Source organism: Uloborus diversus, chromosome 2 (genome assembly GCF_026930045.1).
Source record: "Uloborus diversus isolate 005 chromosome 2, Udiv.v.3.1, whole genome shotgun sequence".
Lineage (NCBI taxonomy): Eukaryota > Metazoa > Arthropoda > Arachnida > Araneae > Uloboridae > Uloborus > Uloborus diversus.
In genome coordinates this window covers 189303170-189328160 of record NC_072732.1, presented here as the reverse complement: position 1 = coordinate 189328160, position 24991 = coordinate 189303170, and the positions used below count along the sequence as shown (strand labels likewise).

Below are 24991 nucleotides of genomic sequence, written 5' to 3'. Positions count from 1 at the left end.
CATCGGAAAAAAAATGAAAAGGGGGGGGGGGAGAAGAAAAAATGCATTTCGCAGCCAGGGTGTCAGTATATGCTATACTTGTAATTCTTCGTTCAGTAATTTTCATTCTTTTTTGTGTTTTCTCATGTCAACAAAAACGATTTAAAGTTCTTTTAAATCGTTTTTGTTGACATGGGAATTTTGTTGACATTACAAGCATAGCATATACTGACACCCTGGCTGTGAAAGGCCTTTTTTCTTCTTCTTTTTTCCCCCCTTTTAATTTTTTTTCCCGATGTCATAAAAACTCTTGAACCTGTGAAGTATCATGGTGCAAATTGCAAATTCATACGACAATTTGTTGGTTTTCTATGATTTTTTTACATGTGTCAAGGACTTTTCGGAAACCCTGTATTTTTAATCGCTTTTTTTAAGCATTCATACGATAAGCATTCGTTAAAATTTATGTTATTAAGTTCTGGAAAAAAAATGCAGACATATAGAACAACACCTAAACTAATTTAATTTCCGATTGAAAATTAAAAGGGGTATGTATTTTTGTTTTCTGCTTGAAAATAATTGAATTATTCTGATCAGAATTTTAACTTTAATGTTCTTACGACTAACTTCACTGTTATTTTTCCACCAAAATCGTATAATGTACAATTATGTGTGTGTGTGTTCGTTTGTACAAAGTACAGGACAAATATTAGACAACTTAGTGCTGTAAGAGAGTTCGAATTCATCCAAGTGTGTCACGCCTTGAAAAAGTTCGGGAAACCTTGCAAACACCGCACCCCGTACTCAAATGGGGTTGTTTCCTTCAGTCAAAAGTACTACTTTTAGTCACTAAAGTTGATAAAAAAAAAACAAAACAAAAAAAAAAAAAAAAAAAAAAAAACAAGGACCTAGAAAATACTTTTATTTTCTCAAGTTACTTTTTTTATTTTTTTTAAATGTCCGGTATTTTCAAACAAGGCGTGGTCTTGATGACGTCACAAATGACAAATGATGCTCTTTGGTGCATCTTTCTACTGAGTTTCCACGTTATGATAATCAAGAAGCGAATTATGTATTTCGCTCTACGCTTGCTATCAACCATATCGTTGCCAATACACGTGAGTAAAGATACGCATTAAATATTTTGCTCAGTGAATGGCATCACCGAATGGCATTTCGTCATTTGTGATGTCATCGGCAGAAGCGTAAACAATAAAAGCGCACCGATTCAAGTAATTTTTTAAAAATTTTAAACTTCAACAAATTTTTAAAAAAATGATCAGATTCATGTTTGGGTCATTCCATGTCAGTTCAACCACACCCCAACACCCACCATCTCAGATTTCAATGAAACTTTGTATACTTCTATGTTTCATAGTCCTATGTAACCTCCTAAAGTATTTCTTCTCTATTTAAAATTGTTTTTATTTTATGACCCTTCAAAGTTTTGAGATTTTGCGTTAGTTGTCATTCACAGTTCTCTCAGAATTAACTGCAGCTGTTTGCAAAAAAAATTATTTCTCAACAACTAAAGATAAAAAGTTTTTGAAAATTTTCACATTATACATTAAGACTTCAAGCATTTTAGAAAAAAATATATCAAAGATCTGAATTTATATTCAGCAATTGAAAAAAATTAACAAACTGAAAATTTTAAAATTTTTTCAATAAAAAAAAAGATTTTCAAAATTTTAATTTTTTGGCATGAGGGTCTAAATTAAAATAATTTATATATTTTTTTAAATGATCAGTAACATGTGTGCTAACATATAAAATGAGAATCTTCAGGGGACTTTGAGGGATTCTGCCCCCTTGCCCCCCCCTTATTTTGATAAAAGAAAAAAATCAATCACAATCTTACAAACTTAGCTAATTACTAATAACATCAAAAAAAATTTGAATAATGACATACATTGGTGTTTGAACCCAAATTTAAACATTTTAATACTCAAAATTTTTTTGAATTGAAAGTAGTTAATTAAATAAATTAATAATAAACAATAAAAACAGGCTATCGCATAATTCAAAATTTCCCTACAACAATTTATGCATACTAAAAATTATTGTTTAGTATGCATTAAGACAACATAGAAATTAAAAGAGAAATCATCTAATTCTAATTTATAACTAGGCAATTAATACAAAGTATCACAAATCCTATAAATACCAGCTCATAGTTCTTAAATTCCTTCTACCTTATGTCTGTTTTCCTACTAAGAAGATTAGAAAATATGTATGTCATTCTAATTATTGTGTTGTGTGTAATCAGATCTAGGCCAAATACAAGTAAAAATTTGATATCTGTCCAGTAAACCAACTGTGCAAAGAACAGACTAAAAGACAAATTCGAAGCTAGACACTTCTAGTTTGCAGAGCTTTTAACTTGTTTCATTAATCTACTGCAATATCAAACTGAAACATGGATTTGTTTTCCGCTTATCAAACAGATTAGCCCAGAAAAGTTCAATTTCCCGTGCCCCCTCCACAAGATTTTTCTGTATCCGCCCCTGAATTGCGGTATGTCGTTTAAAGCCACTTTTTATTTTATATAAATGATTTATAAACATTCTACTCTAAATATTCCTGTTTAAATACAGTGAAACTTCAGTAACTGGACACACTGATAACCCCTGTAACTGGACATTTATTTTTCTTAGGGTTGGCCCAATGCCAAATTCAATGACTGAAAATCTATCTAGCTTGACACACATTTGCGAGAACCCCCTATCAGTCCACACCCAATTGCTATTCTAGTTCAATTTTTGCTACCAACATTCTTTCATATTAACTTTTTCTCAGAGTTTTAGGAAATCTCTTTTAGAGAATTCTATCTTTTATCCAGGGGAGTAAGCAACCACTCTGCTGTAAGTGCAATTCTAAAAGGATAGGATAAAATACACCAAACTGTAGAGAAAGAAGGCACAATTATACCTGTATTCTAAATAAGTGTGAGCAGGACTTTTTATCTTTAACAGACATGACTAACAAGAAGCTTTTATCTCTTTTCAACAATTATGTATTTATGCTTCACAATATATTCAAATATATTATTGATTTTACTATATACTTTTCAAAGAAAGAAAACGAAAAGAATAGAAAATTCCTTTACTTGAATTAGTTTTCATAATGTGAATATTAAGCATCAGTAAGTAAGTTGTACACACAGAAACTCTTTAGGAATTAAAATTTTAGAACCCCAGTAAGTTGACGTCCACTTAAGTCGAAATTTTTTCATGTTTCCTTGGTTTGTTGAGTTATGGAGGTTCCATTGTAGTTTGAATTAGCACATTTTATATTAATTTCTTTTTTCTATTCTATTTATTGCACTTAATTGCATTGCACTAGTGTACACTCCCAAAAGCAGTTGAGGAAAAGATGCAAGTTATGTTGGGGGGGGGGAATCCAGACAAATATTGTTTTTTTCCCTTGCAAATACTAATTTAGTTTCTTATTCTCATTAAAAAATATACAAAAATCCATTGAATATGAGAGATGCAATTTATTTCCTCATTTGCTATGAAGGGAGGGGGGAAGGTAATTTACTTTATTTAGAACATATTATTACTAAGCAATCAAGCTATTAACTTTTAAGGGGTGTTAACTATTTTCAAGAAATGAAAAGGATGAATTTGTTGCTGTACAGCAGTAACACTAAAATGAAAAACAGTTCCACTATACTTAAAATACACCGCCTGCTCAGTTATTCCATCCGAGGACTGCAGTTTCGTGCTTTTTAGCACTCATCAGCCCGGAATAGGAATCACATGAGCTGGAGGCGAAAAATCTCTTAAGGGAGCCAAGAGAGCCAAACAAACTGATAGCTAATACAGAATTAGCAAGCCAGGAGAATTAGGGCAGTAACTTACTACAAAATACAGTTCCACTATAGCAATTTTTCTCAAACATAAGGGTTTAGGTTGGAGGGGGGGGGGGGATCCTGAAAGTGCTAGAAACTGCATGATTATAAATTGGTGTTAAGAGTTAATTTTTGTTTTTTGTTGTCTTAACTAAAATGCAGTAATCTGTATGCAGATATTATTGTCTGTAACTTTTAAATTTCATGATATCTTATTTTCAGAATGTCTATATTTTAAACAATTTTTAACTATTTCAAATTTTAAAAAAAAGCTTAAATATTAAATTTATATGTCTGACTTCAATATTAAACACTTTATATATATATTTTTTAAAAAATAATTGTTGGGAACTCTGTTTTCAAAGACATAGAAGAGCTTTTCTCTGATGCTTTCGTTTTTTCTGAAGAGGGGGGGGGGGGCAGAATCCCTAAAAGACCCAAAACTTTTTTCATAGGGGAAGTTAGGACTCATACTCATGATCATTTTTCATTGTTAAACATGATTTTTAAAACTGATCCTGATGTTAAAAATTTGACAAAGGCTTTTTTCACCAAAAAAAAAAAAAATCAATTTTTCTTTTTTCCAATTTTTTAAAAATTCTTAGTATAAACCAAGATTATTATAATATTTTTAATAAAAATATTCAAAATCTTAGCACTTTTTATGAAAATTTCCGAAAAGGTAAGTTTATTAGTTGCTAAGAAACAATTTTTTCCCATTAAACAACAGTTCAGTTTGAATGTCTTAAAAATGACAAAAAATGCAAAATCAAAAAATTTGATAAGTCTATAATATCAAAATACATTGAGATTGAAAGAAAAAAAAACTAAGGGGTTGCTTTTTACCACAAAATAAGGAAGTATACCGAGTTTCATCAAAATCTGAGGTGGAACATGTTAAAATCCCATTTTTACGGTAGATTTGGGGTGGAACTACCCCATATTTTACGTTATTTCAAATGAAAAAGAAGCTTAGATTTTTTTTACATTTGAGTCCAATGTTCAACACACTGTATATTTGAATTTTTGTCGTAATTGCTGACAATTCTGTTTTTAAGAATATGGAAGAGATTGTCTGTATGTTTCCTGCTTTTTTTTTCAGAATGGGGGGGAGGGGGCAGAATCCCTCAAAGTCCCCTAATGTTTTTTATTGGATAAGTTAGAATACATATTCATGATCATTTTTAAAAAAAATTATGATTTTTAAAGCTGACCCTCTTGTTGAAATTCAGAATTATGTCAGCACCTTTTTTTGACAAAAAAAATTTAAAATTTTCACTTTTCTAATTTTTTTAAAATTTCTTATGTAAACTAAAACTATTGAGATATTTTTTATCAACATGTTCAAAGTCTTTACATTTTATGCAAAAATTTTCAGAAAGATTATAGCATTACTTACCAAGAAACAATTTTCTTAATAAACAACATCTTCTCAGTTTGAGTGTCTCAAAAATGATAAAAAATGCAAAATCGCTGAATTTCAAAAGGCTATAAAATCAAAACGAATTGATATTGAAAGAAAAAAAATTAGGGGGTTGCTTGTAACCATAAAGGGATGAAGTATACCAAGTTTTATCAAATTCCGAGACCGTGGGTGTTAAAATCCCATTTTTGTGGTTGATTTGACGTGGAATGACCCGTTTTTAAGCATGCTTTTTCAGAAAGAATTACTTTTAAAAATTTGGAAACGACCCCATTGGCTCGAAATCCCATTGTGGGCCTTGGCCGTTGATTTCTGTTACAACAGGTTAATTTAATGAGGGGGTGCTACTTTAAGGGCATTAACCTGAACAAATGTCAAAGATGTTCTATCTTTTAAATGAAGAAAGAAAGCGGAAGTGTACCCGAGATAACTTCATCCCAGTTAAATATTAGAAGCATTTTTAATTGCTGAAAAGAATAGATACGTGTACCCATATAAACGCATTCGAAGTAACAGTTCTTTAATTCACATTTTTTCACTCTTAAAAAATACGGTCGTAGCCAATTTTCCACGAAACTTTTTTGTAATAAGTGGGATATTCAATAATCCGGGATAAAAAAAAATTACAACGATTTGGGGCTTGGAAAATGTATTACATTAAGCGGGATATTCTTTTAAACGATATTCTAATGAGCTATATGTTAAATAAAGATTTTGGCACTTTAATGTTTAAAGAATTTTGATGTTTTTGTAAGTTTCAGGTATTTAAAATCTAAAAGAAATGCTATATTGCTTTGTAGAAAATAATGTTTGTAATAAATGCAATAAAAAGAGTCTTTCAGATAAAGTAGTTTACAAATATGTGCTTCTTCTAACGTTGTTTTGTCTTACTTTAAAGTAGAGTTTGTACAATTCTTCACTAATAATAATTTTATTAAACATCAAATTGAAAACAAAAAATAATTTTTTTAGCAAAAGAAATATGCAATAAAAGCATTTTTTGGAACAGTTATGAAAAGTTTCGAAGAGGGTTAGAAGGATAAAACCTTCTCCCTTAAATACGGCCTTGGTCCTCATTCGAAGAAAATACCGATTGTTGAAATTTTTTAAAGGATAAAAAAAAGTATGGGTTTAACAAGTTTTCGTTTTTGTGAATGATTTGGTCTGCATTGCTCAAATCGTTGGAAACTTATCAAACACCCTTGGCCGTTTGGATTTCGGATGCGTTGCTTGCAGAATATTAATAGGATTCTTATTTGTGCCATCTATTTAATCGGCCGAAAAGTAGGCCATGATAGTTCGTTATTGCTACTGATTTTTATTTTATTTATTTATTTACTTATTTATTTTTTTAGCATTGAAACAAAAGTATGCAGCAACAAAGAAGTTAAAACAACGTTTCCGAAACTGTGGGTCGCGAGACGAACTTTCGTAGATCGCGACACAAATCTTTTTTATTTTTCTTGTAAGAGGTTATGTTTTGCAACTGATTTTGAATTCCTTTTTTTTTTTTTTCACAATTTAAAAAAATAAGAGAAAGGTTGAGTTTCAGTTGAGTTTTTGTGCGACGTTGGAGAAAATATGCGACAAAATAAGTTAAAAGATACTATGGGACAGCCGTTTGAATGCAAATTAATAATCTATTCAAGAACTTAATGTTCGGGGGGGGGGGGGGTGAAGGTGCTACTATAATTACGGTTTCTGAGAAATGGGTGGCAATCTTTTAAAGCGAGGGAACCTCACGGGTGAAAAGATTTTTCTTTTTTCAGTTCTACACAGGCTCGTCATTTGTGGGAGTCTGGATGGTCAATTTACCCTTTAGCTTTGAAACATTAATGTTGTTAACAGTGAGTGGTTTCTGTTGATTTTCGATAAAATTTGCATTTAGTATATCCTGCTCTGGAAAAAAATTCGAAATGACGGGCCTGATTCTACTCAATTATCACAGACAGTGCGGTAAGCCGTTAAATCATGTTAAAAAAACAACCAAATGAAGAGCAATCATGAACACTTTCACTTTCTTTTCAGTAAATTTGGCAAATCACTTGAATTGTTCTAACTTGACGGTAATCTTGGCGTCGCTTTGATTGGGGGGGAGGGGGTATGTTAATCAAGTAGTTCCGATTTTTCATTGTTTCTTGCAATCTTTTGGAACCGAGCTTGTACAAGATTCGTTTTAGAAATAATATGTATTTTTCTAATTTTGAACCTTTATCGCTATTTTTCCAAGCTAAAGATTTTTTTTCAAATCTGTAAAATATAAAATATTGAAAAATTGTCGTTTTTGAGAAATTATAATAAGTAGATGTATTTCAGTTCTTCTTCTCTAAACCAAACGTTGTGCCCTCCCTTCCACATAATGTAACAGAGAGGCAAGCCAACTTTACTTTAAGGTTCTGATTTTAGTAAAATCAGGATGTAAATTCTTTTATTGTTAGAAAAATAGTCGTGAGTTGAAAATGTTGAGAAATAATTCAATAATCTAATTTTTCTGATGAAATCGATGAATACCAACAGTTAAGACAAAGGTGCGATTCTCGAAAAAATATCCCTTGTGTAACGCTAAGTTTTTTATTTTATTCAAGTAATTATTAATCAAATATGGGATTAACTGTTATGCATTGATAGTATATTAAAGCATGTATTATTCCCCAATAGCATTATTGTCTGAAGGCTTTGGTTAGTTGGAACATTAAGAACATTTCAAAAAAGAAGTTTTGCGCCCCATTAAAAGCTCAACGCAAGAGTAGAAACAAGTCATTTTATTTCCCCCTGGAATTTAAAGAATAATAACCCGATCCAAACACAATCAAAATTAGAGGGTACGTTTTAAAAGAAAGAACATGAGGAATATTCAAATGGATTTGATAAAATCATAATTTAATGAGTCAGTTGTTATGAATTCAAACATATCGTGAGAAGGGAGGACTCTTGCAATGTTCCATCATAAAGTGTGCAACTAATTGTATATTGGATCAACTAGGGAATTCAGAGCAATAGTAATAAAGGCGTAATAAACGTTATTTTTAAGTAAAAAATTTTAAAAACTTGCAACGTACTCCAAAATCCTTACGATGAGACTACACTTTCTAATTGTTAAACGACATGAAAAGCCCAAATATATTCAGAATCGAAACTACGAGGTTGAATTTTCATACTGACGGTGCAATGAATATTCTTGCTTGGGGATTGAGTCTTATAGAGAAAGAGCCCATGGGTGCCAGACATACGTCATAGTATAAAGCCCCAAAATTTTACTGCGTAAGCGCACTGGAGCAGGTATGAAGGGTTCGCTATTAGTTAAGCTTACTCGCGCTGGCTTTGGCGGGCAAGAGGTAGCAAAGGCGCGAAAAAATGGTGAACAAAAACATCATAGTATAACACGTGATTTTTTAATATTCTATTAGGGGTACTATTAGGAGTTACGCCTTACAAAGCCAGACACTTAGCACGCTGGCTTTGCGCAGCCAGACACTTCAAAGCAGGGGAAAAATCGTGTCCAAAAACATCATAGTATAAAGCGTGATTTTTTTATATTTTGTAAGGGGTGCTACTAGGAGTTACGCCTTATAATGCCAGACACTTCGCACGCTGGCCTTGCGCAGCCAGACACTTCAAAGTTGGGAAAAATCGTGTCCAAAAACATCATAGTATAAAGCGTGATTTTTTTATATTTTGTAAGGGGTGCTACTAGGAGTTACGCCTTACAATGCCAGACACTTCGCACGCTGGCCTTGAGCAGCCAGACACTTCAAAGTAAATCGTGTCCAAAAACATCATAGTATAAAGCGTGATTTTTTTTTAATATTTTGTAAGGGGTGCTACTAGGAGTTACGCCTTACAATGCCAGACACTTCGCACGCTGGCCTTGCACAGCCAGACACTTCAAAGTTGGGAAAAATCGTATCCAAAACATCACACATCTGCACATACATCACATATAATGAAATGCCATTCATTGATGCCATTAGCCAAGAGCGCAATATTTAATTCGCATCTTTACTCACATGTAGTGGCAACGATATAGTTGATAGCAAGCGTAGAGCGCAATACTTATTTCGCTTTTGAATTATCATAACCTTGAAACGCGGTAGACAGCAAGCGTAAACATTCAGCGTGCCAGTGGAGATGCGCCAAGGTACATCATTTGTGACGTCATAAAGACCACGCCTTATTTTCAAAATCGGACGGTTTAAAAAAATATTTAAAAATTAATCGTCGGGAAACTGAAATTTTTTCTCGCTCCATGTTTTTTTTTTTTTTTTGCTTATTCTATCAACTTTAGTGACTAAAAGAAATACTTTTGGCTGATGTAAACAGCCCCTTTACGAAATTTTGAAACTGTTTTTTACTTTGTTCGATATCAATAACCTTGACCTATGTGTATAAGAGTGACGGTGTTTCTTTCTTTCTTTGTCTGTTTGTTTGTTTGTACCCGATGGGCAGAAGCCCCCATAGCACCTGCAGCTTTGAAACTTGCCATAAAATTCGAACGTACCCCGGGGGTGTGCACCTCGAAGCCCAAATTCTAAACTTTTGATTATTTTTTTTCTGAATTAAATGTTTTATGTTTTTTTTTTTTGCTTTGTTTTGTTACAGACCCCCAACCAATCGCGCCGGGAAAATAATTTTTTAACATTAGTGCAGGGAATTTAATTTTAAATATGAGGGCCGAAAAAATTTGAAGATTTTGGTTTTTTTTTACGAACTTTTGAAATAACCATTTTGCGTTTTTTTCCTGTGTTTAATTTTTTCTAAACCCATCCCACAAAAAGTATGGGAATTTCTTTCTGAAAATTTAGTATGTAGTAGTCAAAACATTTATCCCTCTTCAGAAGAAGAAAGTTTTCAAATATACGCGATAGCTTTTTTTTTTTCAATTTTTTAATGAAACTTCGAAAAAAAAAACTTTATTTTTCGCTTTTTTTTTGCGTTTAAATCTTTCTAAACCCATCCCACAAAAGATGCGAGATTTCTTTCAGAAAATTTAATATGTAGTAGTAAAAACATTTCACCTTCTTAAGAATTTTTTTCCAAAATTATGCAATTGCTCATTTTTTACAATTTTTTAAAACACATCGTATCTTCCAGCAATGGCCCACGGGGAATAAACTTTCTTCCTTTCACAACCTAGCTGTGACGTCATAATAGTGCGAAAAGGTTCCTTCCAATTGCTGTGACGTCCTGCCTAGATTTCGATTCGATATTGAGTAATTGAATCTAATTTGCTGCAACGTTTCTTTTTTTTTCTTTGCTTTTGCTAACGGTAGCACTTGCTTTTTTATTTACTTTTTTTAACTTAGGAATGCTTTCTTTTTTGAATCATCCCTACCCCGCCGGAAGTTTCTCTGTATCATTTTACGTTACATATTTGCGTAATTAATTTAATTAAAATATTGAGGGGTTTTTTTTTTGGCAAACGCTACTTCTTACACACTACGGGAAACAAGGAGGTTTTTTTTTGCGCTATTTAATTAAATGAATTAAGCTCCTAATAGCACCATTTACAAAATATAAAAGAATCACGCTTTATACTATGTTTTTGGACACCATTTTTCCCAACTTTGAAGTGTCTCGCTGCTCAAGGTCAGCGTGCGAAATGTCTGGCATCTTAAGGAGTAACTCCCAGTAGTACCCCTCACAAAATATAAAAAGATCACGCTTTATACTATGATGTTTTTGTACACAATTTACTTTGAAGTGTCTGGCTGCGCAAGGCCAGCGTGTGAAGTGTCTGGCATTGTAAGGCGTAACTCCCAGTAGCACCCCTTACAAAATATAAAAAAATCGCGCTTTATATTATGATGTTTTTGGACACGATTTTCCCCAACTTTGAAGTGTCTGGCTGCGTAAGGCCAGCGTGCGAAGTGTCTGGCATTGTAAGGCGTAACTCCCAGTAGCACCCCTTACAAAATATAAAAAAATCACGCTTTATATTATGATGTTTTTGGACACGATTTTTCCCAACTTTGAAGTGTCTGGCTGCGCAAGGCCAGCGTGCGAAGTGTCTGGCATTGTAACGCATAACTCCTAGTGGCACCCCTTACAAAATATAAAAAAATCACGCTTTATACTATGATGTTTTTGGACACGATTTTTTCCAACTTTGAAGTGTCTGGCTGCGCAAGGCCAGCGTGCGAAGTGTCTGGCATTGTAAGGCGTAACTCCTAGTAGCACCCCTTACAATATATAAAAAAATCGCGCTTTATACTATGACTAGCTGCGTGCCCGGCGTTGCACGGGCTACTTAAAAAATGAAAGAGATGTCCAATTGATGTTTTTGTATTACTCTGACATTAGTTTCTAAAGCGCTAACGAGTAAATAAATACGCGTAATGCAAGGTTTGCAAAAGACCAGTAGAGCATATTTTTGGCAAAAATCTCTTTAAAGTTAATCATAGTTATCAATAATGCAAGTTATGAGTATTTTCAGTTAGCACAAAAGATGAAAATATATGCATTATCAATTATAATCTGTGCTCACTTTAAACTGAATGAAATCTGATAGACTATACCTGAAACATTTGTATGTACAATTAAGATCAGCTTTTGACATAAAATGACACATACTTTTTGGTTGCTTATGTGAAACTAAAGCACCAAGACTTTATAAATACCAATCAGCATTAATTTAATACCAAGTCATCAGATTCGAATTAAGCTTTAGTTAAAATCCTTGAAAACAATATTTTTTTTCAACTCTGTTTCACTTAAAGAAATCCAAACACTCCTAATTTAACATGTTCTTTTAACGATACAAACTGTATTTCAAAAATAGAAACAGGAAGGAAAAAGAGAGTTATTACAATTCGAAAACTCACCCATGTGACGGGAAAAGGTCCAATAAAATAAACATAATTAGTCACATCTCCTATATGTACCAAAATATGAAGCCGGCGAATGATAAACTTACACTACAATCAATAAAGATAGCTAAAGAAACAACTTTCCTATGCTGAAAAAAGTTAAGAACGTTGAATGTAAAAATTAAAAAAAAGACAGACGATAAAATAAAGGCTATGTCCGAATAGTGCAACCAATTTTAAACTAATTTGAAATGAAATTCTGGATGGAAACGTTGTTTTAAGATTTGGACAGCAGCCAAAAAATCTCTTTTAAAAGAATAATTAGAATTTTACTTGCTCACCAATATGCAAAATGGCAACAGGAAAGAAATAAAAATTCCTGAATAACGTTATGTTAATTAACGTTTTAATTAATATCTCCGCTAATTAAAGTCGCACAATTACGAGATTGGTCCTATTGTTTCCTTTGGAAAATTTCGAATTGATCGGTATCTCATTTGACTCTCGATTCGCAGCGGTTCTCGAGAAGATAGATCTTTAGACAGACAGACAGACAGACGCGAACAGATTTTAATATTATAGTGGAAGTGGATGTTTTTGTGCACCATTTTTTCCCTGCTTTGAAGTGTCTGGCTGCCCAAAGCTAGCGTGCTAAGTGTCTGGCTTTGTAAGGTTTAACTCGTAATAGTACCCCTAATAAAATATTAAAAAATCACGCGTTATACTATGATGTTTTTGTTCACCATTTTTTCGCGCCTTTGCTACCTCTTGCCCGCCAAAGCCAGCGCGAGTCAGCTTAACTAATAGCGAACCCTTCATACCTGCTCCAGTGCGCTTACGCAGTAAAATTTTGGGCCTTTATACTATGACGTATGTCTGGCTATCATGGGCTCTTGGACTATTAAAACCCTTTCAGGCGGAATTATGAAATACTTAACCAAAAGTGTTTTTATTTGGTAGACAGTGTACTATGGTGAAGAGTATCTTATAGACAAAATTTCAAGTTTGCAGGAGAAAAATTAAGAGTTATGAAGCGTCCAATAATACGAACATGTATTACTGAAATACATATTTCAGATTTTAAAAAATGATAAAACATCAAACAAACTTCATTATAAATATTCTCTAAACAATGGTAAAACATAATAAAAGCAGTTGAAATGATTATAAAAAAGTTATATATTTTTAAAAAGCAGAAAAAAAAACTTGTTTTTGTGACGAGAATCCCTGACTGGGAAAATGAGCTAGTCCCATTCTCCCAATGCCTATTTCTTAATGCTGTCAATCCCTAGAGTTAACTACGGGAAAAAATTAGTAATTTATTCAATTAATAATGGGGTCGTTTTCAAAATTTTAAAAGTATTTTTTTCTGAAAGAGCATGCTTAAAAACATAGGATCTGATCACATTGTAAATAATTTGTTTAAGTTTAATATGAAAAAAAAATATTTAAATCGGTGTGCTTTCATTGTTTATGCTTCTGCTAATGACATCACAAATGATGAAATGCTATTTACATAGCATAATATTTAATTCGCGTCTTTACTCACGTGTATTGGCAACGATATGGTTGATAGCAAGCGTAGAGCGCAATATTTAATTCGCTTCTTGATTATCACAACGTGGAAACGTAGTAGAAAGATGCGCCAAAGTGCATCATTTGTGACTCCATTAAGACCACGCTTGTTTGAAAAATCGGTCATTTTAAAAAATTAATTGAAATATAATTGTTGGGAAACGAAAGTATTTTCTGAGTCCATGTTATTATTATTATTTTTTTTTTTTTTTTTGTTGCTTATTCTATCAATTTTAGTGACTAAAAGTAGTACTTTTGACTGAAGGAAGCAACCCTTTATCAGCTGTTTCAAATTCATGTCCGGTATACCGGACGCCACGTTTGAAATGGTTTTAACATAATAGTCATAAGGGTCATTCCTTATTGAGTTGGATGGTTTTCCGATACTTGACGCCTCAGAAGATTATTTCTTGTTTGAGAGTTGTACCATTCAAATTAATCTTTCACGTGTTGTCCTCAATCTCTGGCATGGGAGAAAAATGCCACTTCGCTCGTGCTATGCAACGAAGAATAGTTATTCTAAGCCTTCATGCTTAAGTTTGAGAAATTGCTGAAGAGAAGAAATAAAAGTGGATAAGAAGAAACGCTTTCACAAAGTTTACTTTTTGGAATTATAATTTGGGAACAAGCAATATTGGATAGGCAACTTGACATTGAGAGCTCAAATACGGACTTGTAATATTAAAAATATTCAACAACCGTTACCTTGATTTATGCAATAATATAAATAAATAATTTAAAAGAATGTTTTCAAAAGTATATTATAAAACGATAATGCCTCATAATAATGCCTCTCGATAATTGTTCTAACTAAACTGAAATTTAGCAAAAAATAAACATTTGTTCCAAAATGAGACCGAATTGATTAGAATCAACGGAAAGCCACTCTGAGATGTTTACTGAACTCCCGCATTGTTGGTGCTCTTTTTTATTCGTTTATTATTATTTTTTTAAATGTACATTTCACCTGAATTCGGTTAAAGGCTTCTCGCTATTTCCTTTTTCAAAATTTTTTTTTCTTGTATACAAAAGAATAAACTATCATTAGTAGGGAACAAGCAAATAGTGTAATGATGAAAAAAGTTCAAAAATGTAGCGATGAAAGAGCTATTGAGACATATTTTTGACTAAAGATTTGACACGGATTTGATCAATACAATTTCACCGTTTGCATCCATCTACAAATCGTGTGAAAAGATTTCCATTTCTGACTGAAACTCGCTTAATTTGGTGACTTTCCTTGAAATTTCAGCGGATTTTAATACCTCATACTTTGATTACGGGGACATGCGGGCAAATAATTTATGCGTCCAGAAACATGTTTTTCTTTCGCTTGCTACTTATTTTAATTTGCTTCATAAGGACACTGGTCAGACTTAATGCCGCTAATATTTTTTACTCTGATTTCGTTTAAAATAAGTTTTATAACTATAGTCATAAGTGTCATTATGGAAATGTTATGTAGTGTGGAACATTTTTAAATAGAAAACTTCGGAACACTTTACGGGAATTTGGATAGGGAATAACCTTAAATATATTTTTAATTAGTTGTTTCAATGTTTGTAAAATGATACTGTATGTAAATATTTTCATTTTCTTGCTATAAATCAAAATGTTTATCTTTTTCCGTTGGTTAAAATTAGAATAGAAATTACTATGAAATTTTTATAGCAGTTACTTCTGTGTAAAATTGCTACAACTTGATAACTTTGTTTAAAATCTTAGTGCTCTTAAATTTAATTCAAAAGGTTGCTTTATTTTTTGTAATTCATCATAAAACTGTTTTTTAGAAAATGTGTCTGTACATCTTTTATAGCATTTTTACAGAAGCACTTTTAATTGATATTATTTCGTACTTTTAAAAGGATTTTTTGTTTCATTTTGGAAGTTCTACAGGTATTTTCCAAATTTCTCGAGTGATATATTGAGAAAAACATCCCAAATCTTTCAAAAGATCTTTAATTTTTGCTCTGAAAGTATCAATAAATGAAAAGTTATTTGTATTTGAGTTTTTAATTTTTTTTAACGAAAACATAGGTTTTAACAAAAAGTTCCGTCTAGAACTAAACGAGCCCACTTTCCCGTATACCCATATCTACTTTCTAGTACATGATTAATAGTCTCAAAAATAACAAATCAAATTATGTTTGAAACAATAACAATCAAAAATTGTTTCAAACATATTTTTAAATATTTTAATCTGATTTCTAGGAATAAAATATGCCTCACTCATCTAAAATTCACTAGATGCGTAAAAAAATATAATTAAATAAACGAACAAATAAAATAGCAGCACCTTTTAAACAAAGCAGCTGATACACTTTTTTTCCATTATAAAAAATCTTTAACAGCTTTCAAAACGCAAAAATAATAATGAGGTTGTTTCCTTCAGTCAAAAGTAGTACTTTTAGTCAATGAAATTGGTAGAATAAGCAAAAAAAATAACATGGACCCAGAAAATACTTTTATTTTCCCAACAGTTATTTTTTAATTAATTTTTTAACATGTCCGATTTTTGAAACAAGGCGTGGTCTTGATGACGTCACAAATGATGCACTTTGCTGCATCTTTCTACTGCGATTCCACGTTATGATTATCAAGAAGCGAATTAAAATTGTTCTCTACGCTTGCTATCAACCATTGAAAGCGCACCTATTCAAGTATTTTTTTAAAAATGTTAAACTTAAAGAAATTATTTAAAAAATCGTCAGATCCATGCTTTTAAGCATGCTCTTTCAGAAAAAAATACTTTTAAAATTTTGGAAACGTCCCCATTAAAATTAATAAGCTCATTAAAATAAATACATCATACCAAAAAAAAAAAAATCGTCTGCACATATCTTTATGTAGAAATATAAATGACTTCAAATTTATCCGCCAAAAACTGAGTACTTGAATTTAGAGTGAAAATAAAAACAAGGCATATCAACAATAATTATTTCACAGTTGAAGCCATGGCTGCGGAGTCGGAATCAATCTCATTTTCGGATAAAGGAGTCGGAATCGAATATTCAAGAATCAGAGTCGGTCATTTTTCCTCCGTGTATAAATTTTTGCCAAAGTTACGAGGTCAGAGAGTCGGAGTCAGGTGCCCTAAAATTGTCGGAGTCGGGAGTTGGTCGTCAAGAGCTATTTCCAACAATTTTTTTTGAAGTAAATCTGCCTTCAAGTACGGAATCTACATTGACTTTTAGTTTCCCCGTAGGCGCTTATGTTAAGGGATTTGAACTGTTCAAAATTGAACGGAAAGTTGTTCAAATCAAAAAGATATTTTGTGTACAAGTTTTTCATCAAAAGTTTTTTTTTTTTTTTAAGTTTGACGTAAATTCGCCTCTAAGTTCGGAATTGCCTTGGATTTCCCCGTAGGCGCTAATGTTCAGTTTTTTTGAACTGTTCAAAAGTGAACGAAAAAATAGTTGAAATCAAAATGTGAAACATAGGATTGAGGTGTCCTTGCCGAGATCTTTCGAACAAAACAAAAATTTGTTCGAATCGGACTATTCACTCAAAAGTTATTAGGGAATGGGGGACAGACAGACAGACAGACCGACATACATTTTCCCCTTTCTCAATACCTTACTTTCCAATTTTTAATTTTTTGATATTTATTTATTTTATTTATTTATTTTATTTTTTGACTTTTTTTTTTGTAATATTTTTAAAATGCATTAAGCCTTCTTTCATGCTTCTTTCTCTGACTTTTATTGGGAAAGTAGGCTAAAAACAAGTTTGATCAAAAGTTACTGCACTATCAATGCTTTTTTTTCCTGCTTGTCATTAATTTGTGACTTAGTTGTGGCGTCAATTAAACAGGAAAACTTGAAACACGAATAAAAGTTTTAGAGTGTGGTAAAGAATATCCCTATATCGCCCAAAATATTAGCTCCTAGATAAATATTGCAATATTATATCAAGAGATGCGAATTGCGTGCTTAGAGCACATATGAGGCAGTGAGAAGCAAAGGGATGTAAGTGGACATTTTCAAGTTTTGTGTAAAACGCGTATAAAGATTACGTCTTAGATAGGCTTTCATGGAATTTTTTTTCTAAATCATGCCGTACAGCAGCACCTACCAGGGTAACTAGTACCATCTATCGCCTCAAGACAAAGGAGAGGTTCCCCTTCTATTTGTACTGGTTATCTCCAAATTTTGAATTTTGTCACTTACACCCCTTTTCTTCTCACTCACTGCCTCGTATGTAAAAAGTCTTTCGCCATTTTGTACACGCGAGTACATAAAACGGACATAATTACCTGCTGAGTGCTGCTGCAGTTTAACTGCCCGATTCAGCCCACGACAACGCTCCCCTCAACAGTCTTTCCAGACTGTTTACGAGTCCGAGTTCCTCCTTCCAGTCCGAAACGATTTGGGAAAGATCGCACCCTTCAGCAAGCTGTCTCGTGAGACAGAGATGGTGTGCTCGACATTTCTGTCGAAAACCGATCCCGATTCTGGGTCAAAAACGTCCTTGTCCAGAACTGGTTGCCAGAAATGAAACTGAAAAACAAAAGACGGACTGCAACTCTTCCAACCTTCGAATCGGTAACCTTAACTTTCCCCCGAGCGACATATGTTGACGACCTTTCTTTCGAAATGCCCTAAAGTGTACTAAGTGTCCTGTACGAAGGTGGTGCGAACGGAATAATAAGTGGGAAGGTTCGGAAAATGTTACTTTTTCTTCGTTCGACTTTCACTCACTTTCTTGATACCCCTCCCCTCCCCACGTCCCCACATTTTTTTTACAAGTAAGTAAAGTAAAAAAGCTTCAAGGATAGTTTCCAATTAAAAAAAAAAAAATCGATGATACTTTTTTGTTGTAGCGTTACCATCAAATAACCAAACTTAAACGCCCTTGACATCAATTCAATGCCATTATTTTCTCTTTCTACTAATTTTCAGTTAGCTCCATTTTGACCAGTAAATAAATGTGAAATCATTGAAACGCATTGAAAAACATAAGTATCACTTGATTCATTCGATGGCTAATGAAAGAACCACCTTAAATTACAGTGTCCTCCATCACGGGGTCCATTTAATTATATTAGAGGGTCCACCTTATGTCCCCAGGGTCCTCCCTATCTACCACAGATGTGGTAGGTAGAGAGGAGTTTATTCGTAAAGTCGGGCCTTGGAAACAGTTCAGCTTCAGTTTTAGTTATTTTAGCATTTGTTACAGAGGGGAAGTATAAAGTTACAGTGGAAATGCATTCTTTTTGTTGACAATTTTTCTTCTGACAAAATTTTAAAAACAAAAATCCATAATTACGTTTAAAATATTTAGACGACAAAAAAACAAGTTATTAAAACAATTATGATTGAAACCAACAAGAGTACATTTACTAAATACATTAGAACTCTGAATAGCTAGTAAAAGCGACTCTGGGATGGAGGTGACTGACTAAAATATTTATCAAGAGTAAATCTTTGTGAACTTAAAGGGGGTGCAATTATGTTTGACGTAATGGGCGTTTCAAGAGTTAATCTGTTTAGCTTTCATCCCGTTCCTCTTGTTAAAACAAATTCAAAATTTGAATGATTGCTGAGATACGGTAAAGAGGATTTTGCCTTGCAATTATAATTTTCTCCTTAAATTTGAGTAGATAAAATTTTTTGAAATGAAAACAAAATCTACTTTTAAGTACTAAATTATCTATAATTATTAGTAGTTCTTCGCCAATATTTCCCTACCACTAAATATCGATTCCGGAGAAAAATTTTTGGAGAAATATTAGACAAAAACTTGAAGGTTCCTTAGGACTTGGACTCCGTAGAAATTAAAATTTTAGTGGATATTAAGGTAACTCTTATAAAAGGCAGTGCTTTGACCACCGTCGGTTCATCTTATTGCAGTACCTACAGAGAAATTCTTTCTGAGAATTTACTGAGTTACAAGTAGTGTCAACAAAGAGTAAAAGTTTTATCTGTTTTAGAAGAATTACCCCACATATATTTCATAAAAATATTCATTCAACTGAAATGAATGCAGATCAAAATTCTAAAAAAAGCAATGTAAAAGCACGGGTGCCCACAAAAGGAGGGGGCAAGGTGTCACGGTGCAGTGTGTCCCGTTAAAAATTTCAGGCCTGGTTGTTTTTAGAATTTTTTTCTTCTTTTTTGGGGTGCTTCTTATTCTTGCTATGTTTTCGTGGTAATCAGGGCTCCGTAATTACTCTTGGGAGAGGTGGGGGGGGGGGTTCAAAACCATTCAAGTGGAAAGTTATAGAATTTTGAAAACACATTTTATTATCATATAGAGTACTTTTTATAGCAATTGCAATATTCGCTTTGAAGATAGAAACATATTAAAACGCAAACTTCTCTTATTTGAAATCATTGCTATTCCTATTAACAATATGTAGTATGAAGCTAATAATTCATCTCAAAAATGAAAAACTTAGAAGTATATTCATCTCTAATACAGATGACCGAATTCTATTAGAGATGGATATGTCTCTAAGTTTTTCATTTTTGAGATGAATTATTAGTTTTTTACTACATTTTTAATAGGGATAGCAATGGTTTTCAAAAAAAAAATAATAATAATAATTCACGTTTTAATATTGCAATTGCTATCGAAAATACTCGATATAATAATAAAATGTTTTTCCAAAATTCCAAAACTCTCCACTTGACTGGTTTTGAAAATAGGCTTCCCATACAGTATTAAAACTAATTTTGGTGGACTAATACTTTTTATAGTTACAGTGGTGAACGTTTCTTGGTATGCTTTTGCTGTAATCAGAATAATGCTTCTTGATAATATTGTTGTTTTGTGTTCAGTCATGGATGGAAGATTCTTGAATTATCTCACCAAAGAGCTGGTTGATTGAAAAAGAAAGAACAAAAAAGATCTCTAAAATATTTTAAATTCTTTGAACAAACCCAAGTGAGTGTTGGGGTTATTGGTTCTATTTTCATTTCCGTGTAGTGTTAGTTAAAAATGTTTAGTTTTCAGAATTGCATATAAAAAGTGCAGGCTGCTGTAATTTAAAAGTTTTTTTTTTTTTTTCGTCCGTCTTGGAACATTCGATATCGGTCGTCTCCTAATTTTTTTCGTTCTAAAATTGTTATTCCAGGCGTGGTCAGCTCTCAAACGCGATGAATATTAAACGGATCTATCTTTCATTCTGCTGAACTTTCAAAACGGTCATCATTAAGATATAAAAATTCTTGAAATTCGTCTATTTCAACAAAGGGGTTTTTACCGGTTTTTAGTCGAGGTCAAAAGGAGCACGGTTGCACATATCCCGAGGGATTTATTTCTTCTTTCTTTCCTTCTTCTTTTTCTATTTTCTTTCTTTCTTCTTCGTGTTCTTTTTATATACCTCCAGGAGTAAAAGGTTCGTGACTGCGCGAATAAAGTATTAAGGTTGTAAAAGAGTGTCATTGACCAAAATGAATTATTCAATTAAATTTGATCTAGTTGGTGAAGCAGGCGAGGAAGCTGGCTAGTCTTTTGTTTGGATAAAATCTCGGTATCAATAGAATATATGTGTAAAAGAAAACAGAAAAGGAAGCGAACTATTTTCAGCTCGTAAAGGGTTTGCTTTTTCATTCATTCTTGTTCGTTTTTCAAAAAGTGGCTGATGGATATGAGTGTCATATTTTTCAGTTATCCACAACACTTTTCCGGAGTGATTCACCCCCCTTATCTGCAGACTCCCCTTTTTGTGGTGTCATACATAGTAATTCTCATTTATTTCTTGCGCTTTTTCAATATATAATCAAACTTCACAAGTAAAGTATTATTTAAAGATTGTTCCCCTCACTTCAGGAGAAAAATAAACAATCAGTCCACATTTTGCCAATTTTTACAAAAATCACATTTTAATTTACCGGATGGATTCGTTTTGATAGTTTCCTAACTTCATGTTGCATTATTATAAGGGAAGGCTAGAATCGAGTCCCTACTGTGCAATCTGACTTTGTTGCACTTTTTAAGCAAGCATTTTGCGTATAACACGTACGGCTTCATTATTATGTGTATATGCAGCAAGAATGCTTTTCATTTAAAAAAAAAATAGCGTTACGTTAATTTTTACATATGTTGTGTTTACATAGTATGTTTACAACAGGGCTGTGAATTTCGAGCGTGAATGCTTCGCAAAGGTCAGGAAGTATAATTCTTATCACTCAAAGTGTGAATGTATTTTCACGGGAGAGGCTTAAAAAAACTTTCAAACAACAAGTAAAAATTAAAAGGAACCAAAAATTTTCAGGGTAAAAATGGGAATAACTGAAACTAAAAACTTATTATAGCGTACTGGATTATCGAGGAAAAAAAAAAACCTGGTAGAGCGTGTGGCTAACTTGGAGAACACTAATACGAAATTTCTCGAAAAATATTTCACGAAGTTACCTGTGCGTTAGTTAAAGTTTTTGGAAAAAGAAACTTTGGCTGGACCAAGATTTGATAACTCCAAAAATCATTTATAATTAGAAATAATGCGAAAGGTAACTTAAAATCTTATTATAAAATCGAACAAGCATGAAATTATGCAACGCAGAATTTCAATAACTGAGAGTACTTAGCGAGAAAATAGGTAAATATCTAAGAAAAGACGAAATGAAATGTTAACACATGAGATCAACGATACAGAGTAATATTACGTTTGCACAAGGCGAGCAGTCGGTGTCCCATAACAAAAAATAAGTCTTCTCTATTATTGCCACACACCCTCTTATTCTGTCTTTTTTATATCAAAACAATTGTTAAAAAACGTTTCAGGTAATTTGAGCAATGGCATCCCGTGCCGACTTGCATCTGAAAGTGCGGTCCGTACCAGCACTTCTGTACTAGACCGAATCGAAAAAACTTTTTTTTTTGACGGCGGGGGGTGGGGGTGGGGAGGGAATTCGAAAGTTCAGGTTGCTAAAAAGTTGCTCCTAATGCCGCTCATCCAGCACAAAAACGTTTATTCAAATTTTAAATATTTAATCGTCTCGCACGAAGCCTAAAATTTATAATTTTTTTCAAAAAATCAATTTTTTGTACAAATGTTTTTTTTTTTTTTTTGAATGCAAAGATAAATATCAAGTTGAAAAATATAAACAACAAAGTAGGTAATGAATGTTAAATATTGCGTGAGATCAAAAACTTCTGTTTAAGTATCCCACATAGAACTCAAAAGTATGGATTTTTACATGTTTAAGTTAAAAAAATTTCTTTTTAAATGCATATTTTTTAACATTTAAGTGCAAATGTTGATTTGAAATTGTTTTGAAAAAATGTTTTTCAACTTCATATTTTATAAAAATTTATCTATTAATTAATATATAAATATATATATATAGAAAAAATCTCTTTTGACGAAAACTAAAAATTTTAGACATCATGCCAATAAATTAAATGTTTTTAAATTTTGGATAAATGTCTTTGTTCTGTACGTAAGGCTATAAGGGCAATTTTTTACCAGCTTGAAATTTCAAATTTCCAGAAGTTTTTTTTTTTTTTATTATTCGGTCTAGCACACAAGTGCTGGTTCACTCCTTCAGACGATCACTTTAATTTTTTAAGTCATACTGACGTACAACATTCACAACGAAGAAGGTTTCGAGATCACCAACTTTCTTTAGTGAAACATTATGAAATTAGTATACAACTGTTGTACTTGATATTTTGAAAATATTGTTTGCATACAAAAGAGTAAAACCTAATGTATACGTACCCGCTCGGGTCTGACTGTTTGCTGTTTGTGTATGTATTAATAGGGTGAAGAATAATTACTCATTCTTGATACATATTTTTTTTAAATAAATAATAAGTTATGATTGTAGTAGAATGAAATTTTAATCATATTCTTATATTCAGCGTAATTTCTAAAAGGATAACCTAAAAAACAATATTATATGCGGTTGTTTAAAATGCATAGTTTTGATTAAATAAGCTTTACTAGAGTAAAGGTTGTAGGAATTTCAGAATATCTTCAAAATAATATTTTAAACTTATTTATAATATTTTAGTCTCCTGGAAAATAATGGTTAGTCCCCCCCCCCATGAGCGTTTCTTTTGGTTTTGATAGTAAACGGTAAACAGTTTATAAGACAAAAACCACAAAATATTATTTTCTTTCAATGGAAATTTATGTATTTCATTTGTATGATAACATTTTTGGTGTGGTGATATGGTTATATGTGCGCTGGCTAAATTTTGTTCTCTTATTTTAGAACGTTTGATTTTTGACCTTGTTTTTATAAAGTTCAAATTTTAAAATGCTGAATATTTGAAGTTACATTAACCTGCCTACTTTCTTCCTTAGCATTTCATCATTAATTAATTGCCTGCGTCAGCTAATAATCTCCATAATAATTATGATTTAAATAATTAGTTCCATAAACTGCATTTTTATTATTTAAAAGAAAAGAAGCTACCCGCCTTGTCTAGTGGTTAGAGGAGTCTGACTGGTCCCAGGTTTGGGCATGGATGTACTTTCTCTCTCCTGTCCTTGTCCTTCTTTTGTGTGAATATGTTGTTATGCTGTGAATGGTTGACTACCTAATAAACGGGTTCTTATAGCATGTGTGTACTGTGTGTGCGAACTTCACACCAAATTACGGTACAGTTGGAAAAGTGAAGCAACGCTCTTCAAATTGCCAGCCTAGCTGCACATGACAAAGACAACAACAATAAAAAAGAAAAAAACTCCGATAGGTGTAATTTTCATTAATTTCTTTGTAATTATAGTTTGCTACTAGTGGTGCCAACACGGCTTTGCCCGTAATAGAAAATTAAAAGGTCTTTTGGTTCGCCTGTATATTTACAAATAATGTATGGTGAATTTTCTCGCCAATTGGCTTGTGCCCATGTTACGGTTCCACGTAATGATAATTTCGTAATTTACTCGTCCATCTTATGAGAGTTTTGTTCTTAAAATTGGAATAGAAAAAGAACCACGTCGAATTTTCGAAAAATCGCTTCGAAGTGCACACCCCCATGCTACAAACTAACTTTGTGGCAAATTTCATGAAAATCGGCCGAACGATCTAGGCGCTATGCGCATCACAGAGATCCTGACAGACAGAGAGACTTTCAGCTTTATTATTAGTAAAGATTTTCTCAATTTAAATAAAACAGTAGTCTTCCTGCCCTTATTTTCTTAATGAATATAAAACGACACTCATCCTATTCTTATTTTTTAAATCCAAATAAAACGATAGTCTTTTTGTTATTCACTTTCGCAATCAAAATAAAACAGTATTCTCCCTATTATTCATATTTCGTAAGTCAAAAACTATTTTCAGAGGGGTGGGGCTGTTTTGCCCATGGCTTAGGGATCGGAGACCTGGAATCGAACTGTTTTTGGGGTAAAGGAGTTTGAGTCGAGAGTCGAAGGCTTTTGATTTCTAAGAG

General features: G+C 32.5%; 1 protein-coding gene across 3 annotated transcripts in view; it reads right to left on the bottom strand.

Annotated features, from left to right (window-relative positions):
* LOC129216216 (elongation of very long chain fatty acids protein 7-like) overlaps positions 1–24991 on the bottom strand; it is a 101707-nt gene that overhangs the window by 34813 nt on the left and 41903 nt on the right. Inside the window, exon 1 of one of the 3 annotated variants that reach the window (XM_054850412.1) lies at positions 17895–18311. The exons of the other annotated variants lie outside the window; for them this stretch is intronic. The gene's annotated coding sequence lies outside the window, so the exon portion shown is untranslated. Of the gene's footprint in view, positions 1–17894; positions 18312–24991 lie in introns of those variants that run through there. 3 annotated transcript variants of the gene reach the window in all.